The sequence below is a fragment of the Macrotis lagotis genome, chromosome 1, assembly GCF_037893015.1.
Source record: "Macrotis lagotis isolate mMagLag1 chromosome 1, bilby.v1.9.chrom.fasta, whole genome shotgun sequence".
Taxonomy (NCBI): Eukaryota; Metazoa; Chordata; class Mammalia; order Peramelemorphia; family Peramelidae; genus Macrotis; species Macrotis lagotis.
Genome location: NC_133658.1, coordinates 248,029,009 through 248,046,757, shown reverse-complemented (window position 1 = coordinate 248,046,757; position 17,749 = coordinate 248,029,009). Strand labels below are relative to the sequence as shown.

The following is a 17,749-nucleotide window of genomic DNA, read 5'->3' as shown; positions in this document are numbered from 1 at the left end:
AACGGTTGAGATTGAAAAAGGAACAGAGTGGAGCCAGAGCAGGGTATGGCTTGGGCATGTTCAGTGAAGTGAAGGTCAAGATGGTGAAGACACAGAATAGAGGAGACTTTGGGAATCATGCAAGGTGAATAGGTCAGAATCGCATGGTGCCTTTAGGTCCTGAAGAACATTGACCCCTACTCTGATCTATACTATTTTCAACAGGGCCAATGAGAGGAGTAAGGAAAGCCAGTTTACTGAGGTCTGTGCAGTGCTGTATTAGCAAATGTTTAATAATTGGTTCTTTAGGGGAAAACAACAACAACTCTGTATGGATGCCAAACATACTTAAATTGAATCTGCAAAACTTTATTAATACTATTCAATAACAAATCAAATTGAATTATGTAGTGTTTGCCAATTTGACATATAAATGCTCAAAATGAAAATTTAACAATCAACTCTCTCCATCTGCTTAAAGTTGATTGCAGTAGTATATTCATGGGTCTGGAAGAAAGCCCAGGGTCTGACTTTGTACTTTATGTTTTTGTCTTTCTCTGTAGCATCATTACTTGTTGATTATTTTTGAGAACAATGAAGAATCATTGAATTTCAAAGAAAAATATATACAAAATGTTGTCAGTTATTGCACAATATATATACAATCCTATCAAATAATTATCACATATTAAGAATAGAATATAATTTTAATGTAATTATTAGCTACATATACATATGAAATGCAAAGACACATAAAGCATATACAATTCTGAATAACATCTTATAAGTGTGCCCTATGAACTGAGCATTCCTTTGTATTTCTGCCGTATTAGAATTTATTTTGGTGTTTTGGTCAGTGTGATTGTGTAGTCACATCTTCTTATATGCAGTTGAAGCTTTCTGGAATTAATTGTTTTTTAAAATAATTTTATTTATTTATTTATTTAAGGCAATGGGGTTAAGAGTGACTGGCCCAAGGTCATACAGATAGGCAATTATTATCTGAGGCCATATTTGAACTCACTCCAGGGCTGGTGCTCTCTCCACTGCACCACCTAGCTGACCCCTAGAATTGATTTTTTAAAAAGCATAACTTTGTAAATAAAGTTATTTTATTATCATAGATATTTTAGTAAACCTATGTTCTATAATTACAAGAAACTAAATAGCCTCTGTGTATACTTTATCCATTCATTTGTTATACTGAAATATATGATGGTTCATGTTTTTTGTTTCATTTTTGCTTGTTTGGCAGTTTCCTGACTTACACCTCGGGGAGCAGCAGGCACAACTTGGGGGATCAGTGGGGTTACCTCTGCCAGAGTGAACACATGAAGCCGAGCCCTCAAAGTACACAGCAAGCAGGGTGGCTGTGGCAGCCCAGATCCAGAAACAAGAAGCAGGCAGAGCCAGTAAGCAGGAGCCCCCAGGGCATGAGTGCTGAGCCTAGGGAGGGGAGTGAAGAGAGACTGCTGAGCTCTGTCCTCTGTCCCTGGAACAAGACTATGGGGTTCTGACCACATTCAGATCCTGATTGCAGTCTAGGCCCCCCATAGAACAGAAGCCCCCCCCACCTCAGCCCCATGGCAGAGGGGTGCATTTGTGGTCATTCACAGACCCGGAGGGAAGACAGAGCTGCACACACAGAGATCCTTGTGGGGGGGGTGGTCCCAATAATACTCAAAAGCTCAGGAAGCACCCCCAAACCAGGTACAGGCTGGAGAAATGAGTAAACAGAGAAAAAAGAGGAACACCATTGAGAAATACTTCGCCTGTGATCCCAAGAAGAATCAAAACACTCAATCTGAAGATGATGAGGTACATGCTCCTGCATCTAAAGACTCCAAGAAAAACAGAAATTGGGCTCAGGCTATGGCAGAGCTCAAAAAAGGACTTTGAAAATCAAGTGAGGGAGATAGAAGAAAAACTGGGAAAAGAAATGAGAGAGATGCAGGAAAAACATGAAAATGAAGTCAGCAGCTTAGTCAAGGAGATCCAAAAAAATGCTGAAGAAAATAACATGCTAAAAACCAGCATAGGTCAAATGGATAAAACAGTTCAAAAAGTTACTGAGGAGAAGAATGCTTTAAAAAGCAGAACTGGCCAGATGGAAAAAGAGATAAGAAAGCTCTCTGAGGAAAACAAATCCTTCAGACAAAGAATGTAACTGAGGGAGGTTGCTGATTTTACAAGAAATCAGGACACAATACTTCAAAACCAAAAGAATGAAAAATAAATGTGAAACATCTCATTGAAAAAACAACTGATATGGAAAACAGATTTAGGAAAGATAATTTAAAAATTATTGGAATACCTGAAAGCCATGATCAGGAAAAGCGCCTTGACATCATTTTCAAAGAATTACTACAGGAAAATCGCCCTTGAAATCCTAGAAGCAGGGGCGGCTAGGTGGCGTAGTAGATAAAGCACTGGCCCTGGATTCAGGAGTACCTAGGTTCAAATCCGGTCTCAGACACTTAATAATTACCTAGCTGTGTAGCCTTGGGCAAGCCACTTAACCCTGTTTGCCTTACAAAAAAACCCTAAAAAACAACAACAACAACAACAACAACAACAACAACAACAAAAAGAAATCCTAGAAGCAGAGGGCTAAAAAAAAAAACCAACCCCCAGGAATATAGCCAAGTTCCAGAACTCCCAAGTCAAAGAGAAAATATTACAAGCAGCCAGAAGGACACAATTCAAATATCGTGGAGCTGCAGTTAGGATCTCACAGGACTTAGCAGCAACTACACTAAGGGCTCGTAGGGCTTGGAATATAATATTCTAGAAGGCAAAAGAGCTTAGAATGCAACCAAGAATCAACTACCCAGCAAAACTGAATGTCCTCTTCCAGGGAAAAAATGGACTTTCAATGAACCAGGGGAATTTCAAAAGTTCCTGTTGGAATAGCCAGAGCTGAACAGAAGGTTTGATCTTCAAATACAGGACTCGGGTGAAGCATAGAGAGTGGAGGAGAAGGGGAAAATATGAGAGACTTAATGATGATGAACTATATGTATTTCTGTATAGAAAAATGACACTGATAATACTCATATGAACCTTCTCAATTAATAGAGCAGGTAGAAGGAGCTTATATAGATGAAGCACAGGAGAAAGCTGAATCTGAAGATATATTGTGGTGTAAAAATGGAGTCAATAGAGAAAAGGGAAATGTAATGGGAGAAAGAAAAAGGAGAGGAGGAATAGGCTAAGATATTTCATATAACAAGATTTTTCTTTATTACAATGAGCTATTGCAATGATATGGAAGGGGAGAAGGCAAGGGGCAATGAGGGAATCTTCACTCTCATCAGAGGTGGCTAGGAGAGGAAACAGCATATATATTCAATGGGATATAGACATCTAGAGTAAGAAGGAGAAAAAGGGGACAGAGGAAGGGGAAGATGTGAGTGATAGAGGAGATAGACCATGGGGGGGAGAGTGGTCAGATATAACACATTTTTTTTTACTTCTTGCAAGGGGCTGGGATTGGATGGCCTGTCTGGGACCATAGGACCAGGTGGATGCTAGGCCTAAGGGGTGGTATGGGGGCTTGGGGTCTCATGGCCCCAGGGCCAGGGATCTGTCTGCTGTGCCACTCAGCTACCCTACAGCAGAGACAGAGTGAAAGGAGAGAGAAGATATAGTACATGCTAGTGGAGAAGTACGAATGGAGGGAGTGGTGATCAGCAAAGGCAACAGTGGAAAAACATGGAAGTAACTTTTGTGATGGACTTATCATAAAGAATGTGATCCACCCGCAACAGAGCTGATGGTGTTGGAACACAGACTAAAGCTCATTTTTTATTATTTTTTTGGGGGAAGTTGCAGGGCCAATGGGGCTGGGTGGCCTGCCTGGGGCTGCACAGCTGGATGATTGTTGGGTATCTGAGGCCGGATTTGTACCCGGGTGCTCCTGGCTCATGGGCCAGTGCTCTGTCTACCACCCGGCCACCCCTACTATTATTATTACTATTTTATTTTGGGTCTTTTTTTTTTTTTTTTTTTTGGTTTTTGCAGGGCAATAGGGTTGGGGTGGCTTGCATGGGTCACACAGCTGGGTGATTGTTGCATGTCTGGGGCTGGATTGGGGCTTGGGTGCTCCTGGCTCCAGGGCCAGTGCTCCGTCCACTGCACCACTTGGCCATACCTACAATTATTATTATTATTTTTTTATTTTAATTTTAATTTTTTTCTCTCCCCTTTATCGCTCATGTGGGTCTATATTTTTTGGGGGTGAGGGGTGTTATGTTTACTCTTAAACAAGAATATTTTAGTAATGTAGAATAAAAACATTATTTGTACCAATTAAGAATAAATAAATAGATGAACGAATGAATGGATTATTAAATAAATAATTAATTAATTAAAAAAAGGAAAAAAAAGTACTTTGGCCAAAATTAGAAAGAAAAACAGTAAGCACCCTGAGGACAAGCCAGGTAAAATCTGAGAGAGAGAGAGAGAGAGAGAGAGAGAGTAGGGCAGGCAGCCATGGGGCTTGGTTTAACCAAGGTACAGGGTGATGCCCACAGTGCTCCACATGGATTAAGGAAGAGCATGAGAAAGCCTCATCCTCCTGGATGGGAGACCAAAAGAAGCAAGAAAAGCTTGAAGGGGCAGTGCTTCTTATTAAATATTCTTCCATGGTAGATTGGACAGAGAGTGGCACCTGGGGAGTGGTCTTACACCTTGGGGCAGGTATCTTCCAATTCTGTCTCAAGGTGTTCCACCCCCAAGTTCAACAAGTCATTTCCTTTGGTGCCAGTGTGCAGGCCAAAGTTAGGTGTATGGGGAAATGGGGTCAAGTTAATCAAAATACAATCAACAAGGGGTTTACATATCAAGAATAGGGAACCTTCATCCATTTAACAAGATTTAACAGAATTTAAGACTACAGGTTTTGTTTCTGCTACATTCATAATTCTCTACATCATTTCACTGCATCACCCATATATATATGTGTTTATATATATATATATATATCTGTGTTTATATATATATATATATATATATATATATATATATATATATATATATATATATAAACACAGATTTTACCAATCAAAGCAAGGACTTTGAAAATCTGAATGCAGATCAAAGAATACTCTTTTCACCTTCTTACTTTTGTTTTTTACCTTTTTCTTCTAATGGTTTTTCCCTTTTTGTTCTGATTCTTCTTTTCCCAGTGTGACTAATATGAAAATATGTGCAACACAATTATACATATAAAACCTATATTAGATTACTTGCTATGCTAGGGGGAGGAAAAGGTTTAAGTTTATTCATCTTGCTACATCAAAAGATATAGAGTAAAAATATGAATGGGAGGAGCAAAATAATCAGTTCTTTTAAGAGTTCATTTGAAATCAGAAAATTACAAAAGAAAATCCCTCCATATTGTGCTCTTTTCAAAAATATATAACAAGCAAAAAAAAAAAAAAAGGGGCAGCTAGGTGGCGCAGTGGATAAAGCACCAGCCCCGGAGTCAGGAGTACCTGGGTTCAAATCAGGACTCAGACACTTAATAATTACCTAGCTGTGTGGCCTTGGGCAAGGCACTTAACCCCATATGCCTTGCAAAAACCTAATATATATATATATATATATATATATATATATATATATATATACATATATATATATATATCAAGCAAAACATGTCATTTTAAAAAATCAAACTCAAAATTAAATTTGAATTTACTTTTTATAACACTATAATGAAATTCAGCTGTAAGACTGGGGGAAAAATTACAACTTATAAAAGATTATACTTAGAAAATCAAGTTCATGAAATGAGTAATGTTTTAGAAATGCAGGGTGGTTGTATCTTTAATCTGTTCAGAAAGAGAATTGGAGAAATATATCACAGGAAAATAAAAGTACAACAAGGCTAATTTTGAGCCAATTAATAGTATTTATAGAGGAATAAAGTGTCACTGGTTTAACCTGGGTAAATGAGCTTTTGGAAAACTATGATAATTAGTTCACCATTTGACTTTATTCTTCATCTACTGTAAAATACTTACAACTAACTTTGGCCTTTCCTTTTTGTTGTCTGATGGTTTCAGTCATATCCAACTCTTTGTAACCCTAATTGGGATTTTCTTTTTTAAAATTAATTAATTTAGGGGTGGCCAGGTGGTCCAATGGATAGAGCACCAGTCCTGGAATCAGGAATACCTGAGTTCAAAACCAGCTTCAGACACTTAATAATTACCTAGCCGTGGCCTCGGGCAAACCACTTAATCCCATTACCTTGCCAAAACTAAAAAAAAAAAAAAAAAGGAAATGAAGAAAGAGACATAAACAAATTTTTTCTAAAATATATTAGTGATGGTTCTGAAAAATCATTAGCATTGCTTTGTAACAGTTTGGCTAAATCGCTAAGATTTTTCCTTGGTGAGACCCCACAGAGAAGAGGGGAAAAAGGATTCTCCAGCAAGTATCTCCTTTTGAGAAGACACAAATACAAGCAGTCTATTTTACCTAACAAACTGAAAGTTTGGAAACTTTTCCTTGGCATAAAAAAGACTCATTTGAAAACACAAGTAGAGTTTTCCTCCAAATAGTGTATTGGAAGCTCTAGTTGGTGTCTTGAGCTTTTCTCTCTGGGTGGAGATGTCATGCTGAAGGAGTAAGGAAGCTTAAGTTTAGTTCCAGCTTGCTACAAACTTGCTGTGTGACTTGGCAAGTCACTTCATTGAATCATGAGTTTTGAAAAAGACCTCCATCAGAAGTCAACTATGACAAATCTTCCCTGGAGCAAGGATCATCTACACTTAAATACCCTTGACAAATATTCATTTGGTGTTTATTTGACAATCCTTATCCATTCTCCACTCTGAGAGATGGTGGGGGGCTCCACCCCACCCCCAGCTTCCCAGTGATAGGGAACTCACTATCAAGATGAAGCAGGTTATATGAGCCTTGTTATTTCTATTACCCTCATAAAACAACCCTCTAGAATTTAGTTTTCCTCCTCTGTAAAAAGAGGGAGTTAAATTATGACATTCTGTGATTCTATGACTTTAAGCAGGTCAGACTAGCTATGTGGAATCATGGAGCATAGAGTGCTGACCCTGGGATCAGAAAGATTCATCTTCCAGAGTTCAAATCTGGTCTCAGATACTTACTAAATGTATGACCCTGTAGTTCTTGGTTTAGGTTTTGTTAACTTAGAATGAGTGTAAATGACAGTTGTTGTCTTATCAGGCCAGAAACTCTGAATTCTTCCCTTTTTAAAAAAAATTTATTTAAGAGTGACTTGCCCAAGGTCACACAGCTAGGCAATCATTAAATTTCTGAGGTCATATTTGAAAGCAGGTCCTCCTGACTCCAGGGCTGGTGCTCTATCCACTGCACCATCTAGCCATCCTGAGGCTGCTGACTTTGCTCAACTCCGCCCCACTCATATCCAATTCTCAAGCCAAGACATCATCCTGCTAGAGTGAAAGATGTACAATAACCACACAAGTCACTTAAGCCTGTTTACTTCAATTTCCTTATCTGTAAAATGATCTGGAGAAGGAAATGGAAAACAATTCTAGTATCTTTGCCAAGAAAATTCCAAATGGGATCACAAAGAGTCAGATTCAACTGAAAAGTGATTAAATTGGGAGAGGAAAAGGATGAGTTCAACTCAGGAAAATAAGAAGTTCAAATAACATTGTTCCCAAAAATGACTTATTTGGGTGAGAACTTTAATCACCAACATGATACTAATTATGGGCAACTATCTAGATTTCCCTTTCTATCATGAAATCAACTTTTGACCTTTTATAAGTACTTTTTTTCTTTCGGATTTTTGCAAGGCAATGGGATTAAGCGACTTGCCCAAGGTCATGTAGCTAAGTAAGTATTAAGTGACTGAGGCTGGATTTGAATTCAGGTCCTCCTGACTCTAGAGCCAATGTACCACCTAGCTGCCCCCTGTAAGCACTATTGAAGGAGAATAGCAATATGTATATATTTCCAAAAATGGTTCTTAAAAAAAAAGAAATGGAATTAGGTTGATAATCAATTGTCCCATGTAAAAATGTTCTTACCATCAGGCATGTTTAAATAAAATAAGGAAAATGTATTGGGAGAAATCAGGGGAAAGAATCAGCCCTTTTGAGCCAATGGGAAGGGGAAAAAGAGGAATAAATTAGGTTAGCAAGTTCACATAAAAAAATTTGTCAAATAAGTATCACTGTTATCACTAAAAGTAATGTGAAAAAAGACAAGATCACAGAATCTTATTTTATTTAGTTTTTGCAAGACAATGGGGATAAGTGATTTAGGTAACTATTAAGTGTTTTGAGGGTGGATTTGAACTCAGGTCCTCCTGACTCCAGGGCCAGTGCTTTATCCTCTGTGCCACCTAGCCGCCCCAACAAATCCCTTCTTACCATTTTATTCAGCTAAAAAAAAACTGAGTTCAGTTGGATAGAATCTAGATGATAATAGGCTTGATTTTTCTTCATGGTATTCAAAGAAATTTGTTTTCAAAAAAGGGGAGGAATTGAAAATGCATTTCAAAATGGGATACAGTCTGAAACAGAAGTGAGAAAACTATCTTTTTGGAAGTAGTCAAAAGCTACAAGCAGTGGTGAGAAACAATATTCCATGGATTTACATCTGACCAAATTCAGCTTGGGTTGGGACATATTGCAACAAACCATCTTCCTTCCCCTGCAAAGCATGGCTACCATCAAAGGTGTGGGATTGACCACCTGACATTTTAAAGCAAAATAGTGATGTCATCTTTGGGAAAAAAAAATATGCAAAGGTAAAGGAGGTAAAATTGAGGCAGGAAAATGAAGCAGACATAGAGAAATGACTTTTTTTTTTTAGGTTTTTGCAAGGCAAATGGGGTTAAGTGGCTTGCCCAAGGCCACACAGCTAGGTAGTTATTAAGTGTCTGAGACTGGATTTGAACCCAGGTACTTCTGACTCCAGGGCCAGTGCTTTATCCACTGCATCACCTAGCTGCCCAGAGAAATGACTTGTTTCATAGTATCTCCTGATCCCCTTAATCTGAGCTTCCCACTTTTAGCAATAAAATTAGAATACTATTTCTTTGGAATTACTTAAGATAAGAGGGCCACTATCTATGACTTATTTGATGTTTGTTCTTTATCCTCAAAGAAGATCATGATTTCAGGAGAGGTGATACCATGATAAGTATGTGAATTGGATTTGAGCAAAGGATTACTGTGTTAAGCGGCCAGCCTCCTTTTCTTCTCCAGAGCCATCTGAGTCCGGCAACTGGGATGGACCTGGATGTGAGGCAATCAGGGTTAAGTGACCTGCCCTAAGTTACACAGCTAGTAAGTGTCAAGGGTCTGAGCCTGAATGCAAACTCTCATCTTCCCGACTCCAAGGTCAGTGTTCTATCTACTAGGTCACCTAGTTGCCCCTAAACCACTTAGATTTTGCCATATCTAGATTAGGAAAATCTCATGTTTTCCTCCAAACATTCAAAAAAGAAATTTTGAATTAAATTATGATAAACTTTGAGAACCAGTTCTAAATTCAAAATGTAAAAACACATACTGCTATTCAAAATTAGGCTCTCAATACTAGAAAACATTATGACAGAAACTAGGTATATAGATTACTCAATCTTATACTAAAAACCAAGACAGTGTCAAAATAACATGATTTAGACCCAAAGGGTGATACCATAAGCAAATTGGGGAACATGGAACAGGATATCCATAAGATATACCTATGGATAAGAGAAGAATTGATGACCAAATGAGAGAGAGCATTACAAGATAAAAAATGTATAATTTTGATTATGTCAAATTAAAAAGGTTTTACACAAACAAAAATTAGGTTTCTAGCATTGGATAAATTCTTAATAGGAATTTTAGCATTTCTGATAATGCATTTTTTTCAACAGAGTGATTACACCTATATTTTAAGACTCTTTGACCTTTGCCTATGACTGATAGTCAATTTACTCTTGGTACCACATAGTGAATACTGAATTATCAAATGATATGAAAATAAGGTAAATTTCCCATCAAAGAAATATAAACAATAATCAAAATAATACTGTAGAATCTATTCACTACCCAGAATTCATATAAGTTAAATTTTATTATACAGACAGATCCTCATTGGTTCAGAAATTGTATCTAAATGGAGGGTGGGGGTGGGGGGTTAGAACATTCTCCAGTCCTCTACTACTATATTAACAAATAAATGAAAATAAAGCTAGTGATGGTGTTGTTGATTATTAAAGATTTAGAGAATGAAGACAGAAGATTTAAGACCACAGAAAAGGTGAAGGAATTTGCAGTGCTCAGGAATGTTAAAACTGCTCAGAATTTTATTATGGACAAATTGTTACAAAGTGCATCGGAAAAAATTAGTAAGAAAAGCAGTAAACACTCTGAGGACAGGCCAGGTGAAATCTGAGAGAGAGAGAAAGAGAGAGAGAGAGAAGGGCAAGCAGCCATGGGGCTTGGTTTAACTAGACCACATGGTGAGGCCCATGATGCTCCACATGGATTAAGGAAGAGCATGAGAAAACCCCATCCTTCTGGATGGGAGGCCAGAAGAAGCATGAGAAGTTCAAAGGGTCAGTGCTTCCTATTAAATAGCCTTCTATGGATAGAGGGTAGTGCCTGGGGAGTGGTCTTATACCTTGGGCCAGGTATTTTCTAATGGCAAGCTACATACTAGTCCTTCCTGTCCCAAGGTGTTTGACCCCCAAGTTCAACATGTCATTTCCTGTCGTGACAGGCCAAAGTTAAGTGAAGGAGAAAATGAGAACAAGACAGGCAGGTTACAATCAACAGGGGGTCAGTTTATATCTCAAGAGCCAGGAATCTCTGCCCATTTAACAAGATTTAACAGCATTTAAGATTACAGAATTTGTTTCTGCTGCATACATAATTCTCTACATCATTTCTCTGCATGAATGGGAAGAATTAAACATATGTTTCTTTTTTTTTTTTTTTTTTGCAAGGCAATGGGGTTAAGTGGCTTGCCCAAGACCACACAGCTACGTAATTATTAAGTGTCTGAGGTCACATTTGAACTCATGTACTCCTGACTCCAAGACTGGTGCTGTATCCACTGCACCACCTGGCTGCCCCGATATATCTCTTTATTATTCAATCTTACCAAATTATTCAAGCAAATTGAATTTGTTGTCTAAAATCCTAGACTTAAAATACAAATATAGTGTTCAGAACCTTTGCAAATTTTAGAATTCAGGATGAATAGAGTTTTGGGTCTGGAATTAGAAAGTTAGAACTCATTTTTTTGAGTTCAAATCAGGCCTCATACACTTACTAGCTGTGTGACTCTGGGCAAGTCACTTAACTTTGTTTGCCTCAGTTACTCATCTGTAAAATAATATGGAGAAGAAAATGTCAAACCACTCCAATATCTTGCTCCCCTCCCCTTAAGAGAGTAGGTCCTTCTTTGCAAAAATATATTAATAAAAGCTATTTTAATCACTCTGGACTAAATATTTATAAAGATGAACCATTGATAACAGTCTATTATAAATATTCATAATAACTATAAAGGATATATATGAAGAAAGACATCTGAGAGAAAGAATAAAATTATGTATAGAATAATTTTGCATATATATATATATATATATACTTACATATATGTTTGTGACTAATGATAGACATCCCTAGGGTTGGAGGAAAGAGAAGAAAAAAAAGAAATTTACATGATAACTTTGTGGTATGTTGGAAAGGAATAATATGCTGTGCATAGTAGATTTGCAGTTTCGTGTACACTAATCTTTTTTATTGTACTATATTATAGAAATGCTTGTTTTCTTCCATAAATTAAAAATAATTAAAATAGAAGATTCAAGGCAATTCTTTCCTGCTTGTCTCCCTGATATAGGTTCCAAGAGCATTTATGTAAAGTGCTTCTTTATAAAAGAATATTACTTAAATTAAAGGCAACAAGCTGGAATAGGGAGAATGTTGGTCTCAAGTCAGAAGCCTTGAGTTCAAGTGTTAGCTCCAATAATCAGAGGAAAGATAGAGCATTTATTACACACTTAGGATATGCCGGGCACTGTGAACTTAGGAAAGATACTTCATTTCTCTTTTGTTCTCTGTTCCCTCATCATAGAAAATGGGGATAGTAATATCTATCCTACCTCATTGGATTGTTCTAAGGAAAGTTCTTTGTAAAATCTTCAGATCATAGATTTAGAGCTGGAAAGAATTTAGGAGCCAAATAATCCTACTCCCTGATTTTATAGATGAAAAAACTTAGGTGCACCGAAGGAAAGTATTCACCTCAAGTAAGAGAAAATGTCAAGGTCAGAGTAGGTCAGCTCCTCTAATTCTAAATCTTTAGCATCATGCATTTGTCATATAGAAATGTGAGTTAATATTGAGGACACACATTTTCCCTTTATTCTTTTATTTTTAAAAAAGGGAAAGGAGTTTTTGAATTATAAGTTCAAGAAGTACTATTAAAATATTTAAAAGAAATGGACCAATGAAACTACCAAGAGTCTAAAAATAATTTCACTTAATCCTGCTTCTTGGTATTGATTACCCTTCATCCTCTGTGACTGCCTGCCTTTTTTATCTACTGACCTGGACTGTTTAATGCCTTTTTCTTTCTTTAGATAACCTCTTAAATAAAATCTGGAGAAAACAACTGCAGTAGCTACCATAACTCAACAGTTTAATTTCATCTCTTTTTAAAATTTAACATTTTATTTCCCCCCAATTACATAGTAAAAACAATTTTTAACATGATGTTAAAAAAATTGAGTTCTAAATCTCTTTTTTTCTTTCTTTCCCTTCCCCCTCACTGTGAAGACAAATACTTTAATATAGGTTATACACGTGCAATCATGCAAAACATATTTCTATATTAATCATGATGTAGAGAACCATGGGCATAGGGAATGTTGAGACCAGCTGGAGACAATTTTTTTTTTCAGAGATAATGGGCATTTTTATTTCTTTGTTACACAAATAAACGCAAAATAGTTGTATCCTGTGGGCTAATCAAACAAACCAAATCCCATATCTTTATCTGACTCTTCTGACTCTTCCTTGGCTTCCAACTTGGCTGGAGCGGCAGCAGCTGATGCAGCAGTAGCTGGAGCAGCAGCCTCAGGGGCAGCCACTGAAAAGGCTGAAGGGTCAGCCGGGAAAGCCTTCACCTTTTCAGCAAGTGGGAAACTGTACTCAGTCTCCACAGCTACAGCCAAGACCCGCTTGTACCCACTGATAATAGAGTGGGGCACTGATGCAACAGTTGGGTAGCCAATCTGCAGACATGCTGGCAATGTTACAGACACCCTCTAAGAAGTGAAGGTGCAAGGTCTCCTCTGTGATGTCCAGTACTTCAGGGTTATAGATGCTGCCATTGTCAAACACCTGCTGAATGATCAGCCCAAAGGAAAATGAGGAGATATTCAGCATGTTCAACAAGGTGGCCTTGCTGCTGCTCACTTTGTCTCCAGTTTTAATCAGCTGCACATCACTCAAAATTTCAATGGTGCTCCTGGAAATCTTGGTGGGGATACCCAAAGCCTGGAAGAAGGAAGTCTTCTCAGGACCCAGACCAGTGTTTTGGGCTGGTACCATGACATCACATGGGGCGATGGCACCAGCACGGGCAGCAGCGGGTACCTTATTGGCCAGAAGCATATCCCTAATCTCAGTCAGATCTTCCTTGGTGAACACAAAGCCCACATTCCCGCGGATATGAGGCAGTTTTTCCAGGGCAGGGTTATTCTCCAGATGTCCACAAATGGCTTTGCATATCATAGTGTTTTTTCCTATCAGCCTTCCCACGGAAGGGACATCTGGATCTGCTGCATCTGCTTGGAGCCCACATTGGCTGCTCCCACAATGAAGCATTTTGGATAATCATCCAAAAGTTGGATGATCCTGAAGAAATAATTGGATTTCCAGGTAGCCCTGTCTTCCCTGGGCATCTTGAATCCAGGGATTACTACTTGGAGTTTAAAGACATATCACTCACACAAGGAAGCCTGGAGAGAGCTGGAGACAAACTTTGTAGAACTTTTGTTTGCATTGTTAAGGGAATCTTCCTTCTTTATTGTCTAATTTAGTCCATGGCCTGAGGGCCTCACCTTCAATCTGATCTGGATTGCATTCTCTTATGGTCATGGCAGCCAGGGCACACAGGTGCTGGAAACACATCTAAGATCACCCATAAGAGACCCCTTCCCATAGGGCAAAATCTCCAATGTGGGACTTGGGTTACTCCCAGGTCATCACCCCTCCTGTAGACCTTGAGGGAGAATTTAAAGAGATTTGGGGAGAGGGCTCACTCTCTTTTACCTTTCCAGACTCTTGTTGAGCCTTGGCAGCAGGTCTGCCAAGTTCCATTAGCAATCCACTTGGCCTTTTTTCTTTAATCTCTACCTAACTTTCCTATCACTTTCTTTTGTACTGTAACTTCTTTTAATAAATCTCTATTTTTCTTTCCACACCTGCATTCCCAGGTCACACAGTGATTCTTCACAGTCGATAATCAATTACAAGTGGCAACAGTCATACTGTGAGAGAAAGCACAGTTTAAAAAAATCCCATAAAAATGAAGTTTTAAAAAGTATGCTTCGGGGCGGCTAGGTGGTGTAGTGGATAAAGCACCGGCCTCGGAGTCAGGAGTACCTGGGTTCAAATCCGGTCTCAGACACTTAATAATTACCTAGCTGTGTGGCCTTGGGCAAGCCACTTAACCCCATCTGCCTTGCAAAAAAAAAAAAACCTAAAAAAAAGTATGCTTCAATCTACATTCAGACTTCATCAGTTATTTCTCTGGAGATGAATAACACTTTTCATTGCTAAGTCCTTCAGAACTGTCTCAGATCATTATATTGCTGAGAATAGCTAAATTAATCATGGCTACAATATTGCTGTTACTATATACAATGTTCTCCTGGTTCTGCTTACTTCACTTCGCATCAGTTCATGTAAGTTCAGGTTTTTCTGAGAGTATCCTGCTCATCATTTTTTTTTTAGGTTTTTGCAAGGCAGATGGGGTTAAGTGGCTTGCCCAAGGCCACACAGCTAGGTAATTATTAAGTGTCTGAGACCGGATTTGAACCCAGGTACTCCTGTCTCCAGGGCCCGTGCTTTATCCACTTAGCTGCCCCTCATCATTTCTTATAACATGATAGTATACCATCATAATCACATGCCACAACTTGTTCAGTCATTCCCCAATTGATGGGTGTTCCCTCAATCTCTACTTCTTTGCCATCACTGAAAGAACTACAATAAATATTTTTGTACATATAGGTTCTTTTAACAACTTAATCTGAAGGCCTCTATTTGTTTGAGAGAGGAAGAAATGGCAGCATGGAGTTGCTAAGTAGGAAATAATCAAAATAGGACTGAAGTCACGCAGATTTTTCTTTTCTGCTGCTGAGAAAAACACAGAGATAATAGTGGAAATGCTATAATCATGGTCATAGGAAATATTGAAATTAATTGGAAACAAATTTTGTAAATCTTTTGTTTGCACTGTTAAAATCTTGTAATTTCTGTTAAAACACTTCACCTTGACCTCCAATCTGACCTTGGCCATTTTCTCATTAGTAAAGCATTAGTGAAGCTAGATTACACAGGCACGGAAAAATTATCTTGAGATTGCCCAGACCAGAATCAAATTTCTCCAATGTAAGACCCCTGACCCCTCCCCAAAGCAAACTCTCCAAAGCAGGACTTGGACAACTCCCAAGACACCTCTTTCCATGGACCTTGAGGGGGGCATTTAAAGAGATTCTGACTGGTGTTGCTCTTCTTTTTTTCTTTCAGATTTCTTGGGTTAATCTTGCAGCTGGCCTGTCTGGATAATTAGCTTTACTATAATCCACATGACCTTTTAATCTTTCTTAACTTCTCTATCCCTTTCCTTGAGTTGTAACGACTTCTTAGTAAATCTCGATTTTTTTCTTTTTACACCTCCATTCCTGGGTGTTGACTAAGGATTCACCACAGGAAACATGGAGCTCCTTCAACAGCAACTCTGCATATCCTGGAGCTGGGATATGAGAAATTTTGATCTGTCCTCCTAGAAAATATGGAAATCCAAGGACTTTTCTTCCCCAAAACTACAATTTTAGATTCCACTTTACCAAGTATATAGAAATTCTAGTCATGTAAGGCTTAATAGTTATTCAAAGTTCCTACAAGCAATTAAAATAAAAAGAACTAAATAGTTCTTCCTTTACAGTTGATTCATTGCAAAGGAGACTTTATGCAGATAACACTACTTGCTTCAACTCCATAGTGACCATCTTAAGTCTGAATCACACAAAAAGATGGAATGAAACCCTGATCTTTAAGAAACCAGTAAATAGTTCCTAAACAAAGGAAGCAAAATTGTACTCAAGGCATCCTATACAGAGTTTAAGGCAAACAAGGCATTAGTTACATCACCAGGAAGAAGGAAAGATAGGCATTAGCAAGGGTTAGATCATTGTATTGGTAATGTAAAAAATCATATTATGCTTACTAAAAATTCTTCATTATCTGACCTCAAACAGACAAGATAAGCCTGAATGCCTAGGTGGAATGGGAAATGATTAAGCTTGAGGAGAACTGGTCATTCCCCCTAAGTATAAATATTCCCTTGAGGTGTTTTCTGGATGTCTAGTTCCTGGGAGCCTGAAAATACTACCTGAAGCAGATGGTCCAACCTGATGCAAAGTCTACTTTGTTTAGAATCGAGAGGCCCAAGGGTCAGTCTTTGGAGTGTCCCTTGAGGTATGGATGCATAGCTCAGGAAATTTTCCCTGCTAGACTCTGGAGAGTTGTTCCTCCAATTCCCCAGCCAAAGGAATTCAGATGTTGCTAATTCCTTGCAGGTGATGGTTGATTGTGACAAGATAAACTGATTGTGACAGGTGATGACTGATTGTGGTAGGATGATCTTATTGTGACTTGTGATTTTATATGACATGATTTACTGAGACTTTTTCTTTACTGAATCTTATACTTTTATCCACTTATTAAACTTAACTTTCATAATCTGAGACTTGTGGGCATTTCTCCTCCAATCTGAATAGAAACAAAATTACAGCTGCATCTACTGGTTGCTTTGCAACACAATTTTGGCATCATGAACAGGATTGGGAAAGAAATGCCCTTATTCTCAAAGAAAAGACTTTCTAATGAGGTTGAGATATGGAAGATGAAGTGCACTTAGAGGAAGGACCTATTAAAAATAATGAGGAAGTTGATTACAGCCCTTCAGATGAAGAAAGGAGGAAACTCAGAGTGAGCAAAGTTTTTCAAGGGATATCAGAGGATTTTACCCAACAGAAAATATCAGATATCTTGCTTAGATTTACTCAAAGGACAGGCAAACCCTTAATAACTTGGACAGTACATGTGAGAGATGGTCTCCGAAGAATAAAAACCTTTTTCATATAGTTTCTGGGCTGTGCCTAGGGAGTTAGATTCACAAGGATTTAATGTTGTCTACAGTTACTTTAAATGGAACTTTTCTATCTCTTGTCCTTGGGCTTTTGTTTGTTGTTCATATATAGAAAGAAAATATTCTTATGTGGGTGGTGAAAATGACCTTCAAGTAAAACTTGCTCTTATCATTGGGGGTCACTGAGAAAGTGTGAGTAATGTAGGGTGTTGGTCTTCACAGGGTATGGAGGGGGAGCCCTTAGGGAATCCATTACAAAGGGGGAATGGCCCCAGTCCATCACAAAACTGGGAGAGTTTTCCTAATCCCATTCCAAAAATGACAAACTAGATTAGAATAATTTAGTCTTGACCTT

At 38.1% G+C, this 17,749-nt stretch overlaps 1 pseudogene; it reads right to left on the bottom strand.

Annotated features, from left to right (window-relative positions):
• Positions 1–12,975: 12,975 nt before the first annotated feature.
• LOC141515745 (large ribosomal subunit protein uL10 pseudogene) lies at positions 12,976–16,767 on the bottom strand (annotated as a pseudogene).
• Positions 16,768–17,749: the final 982 nt, after the last annotated feature.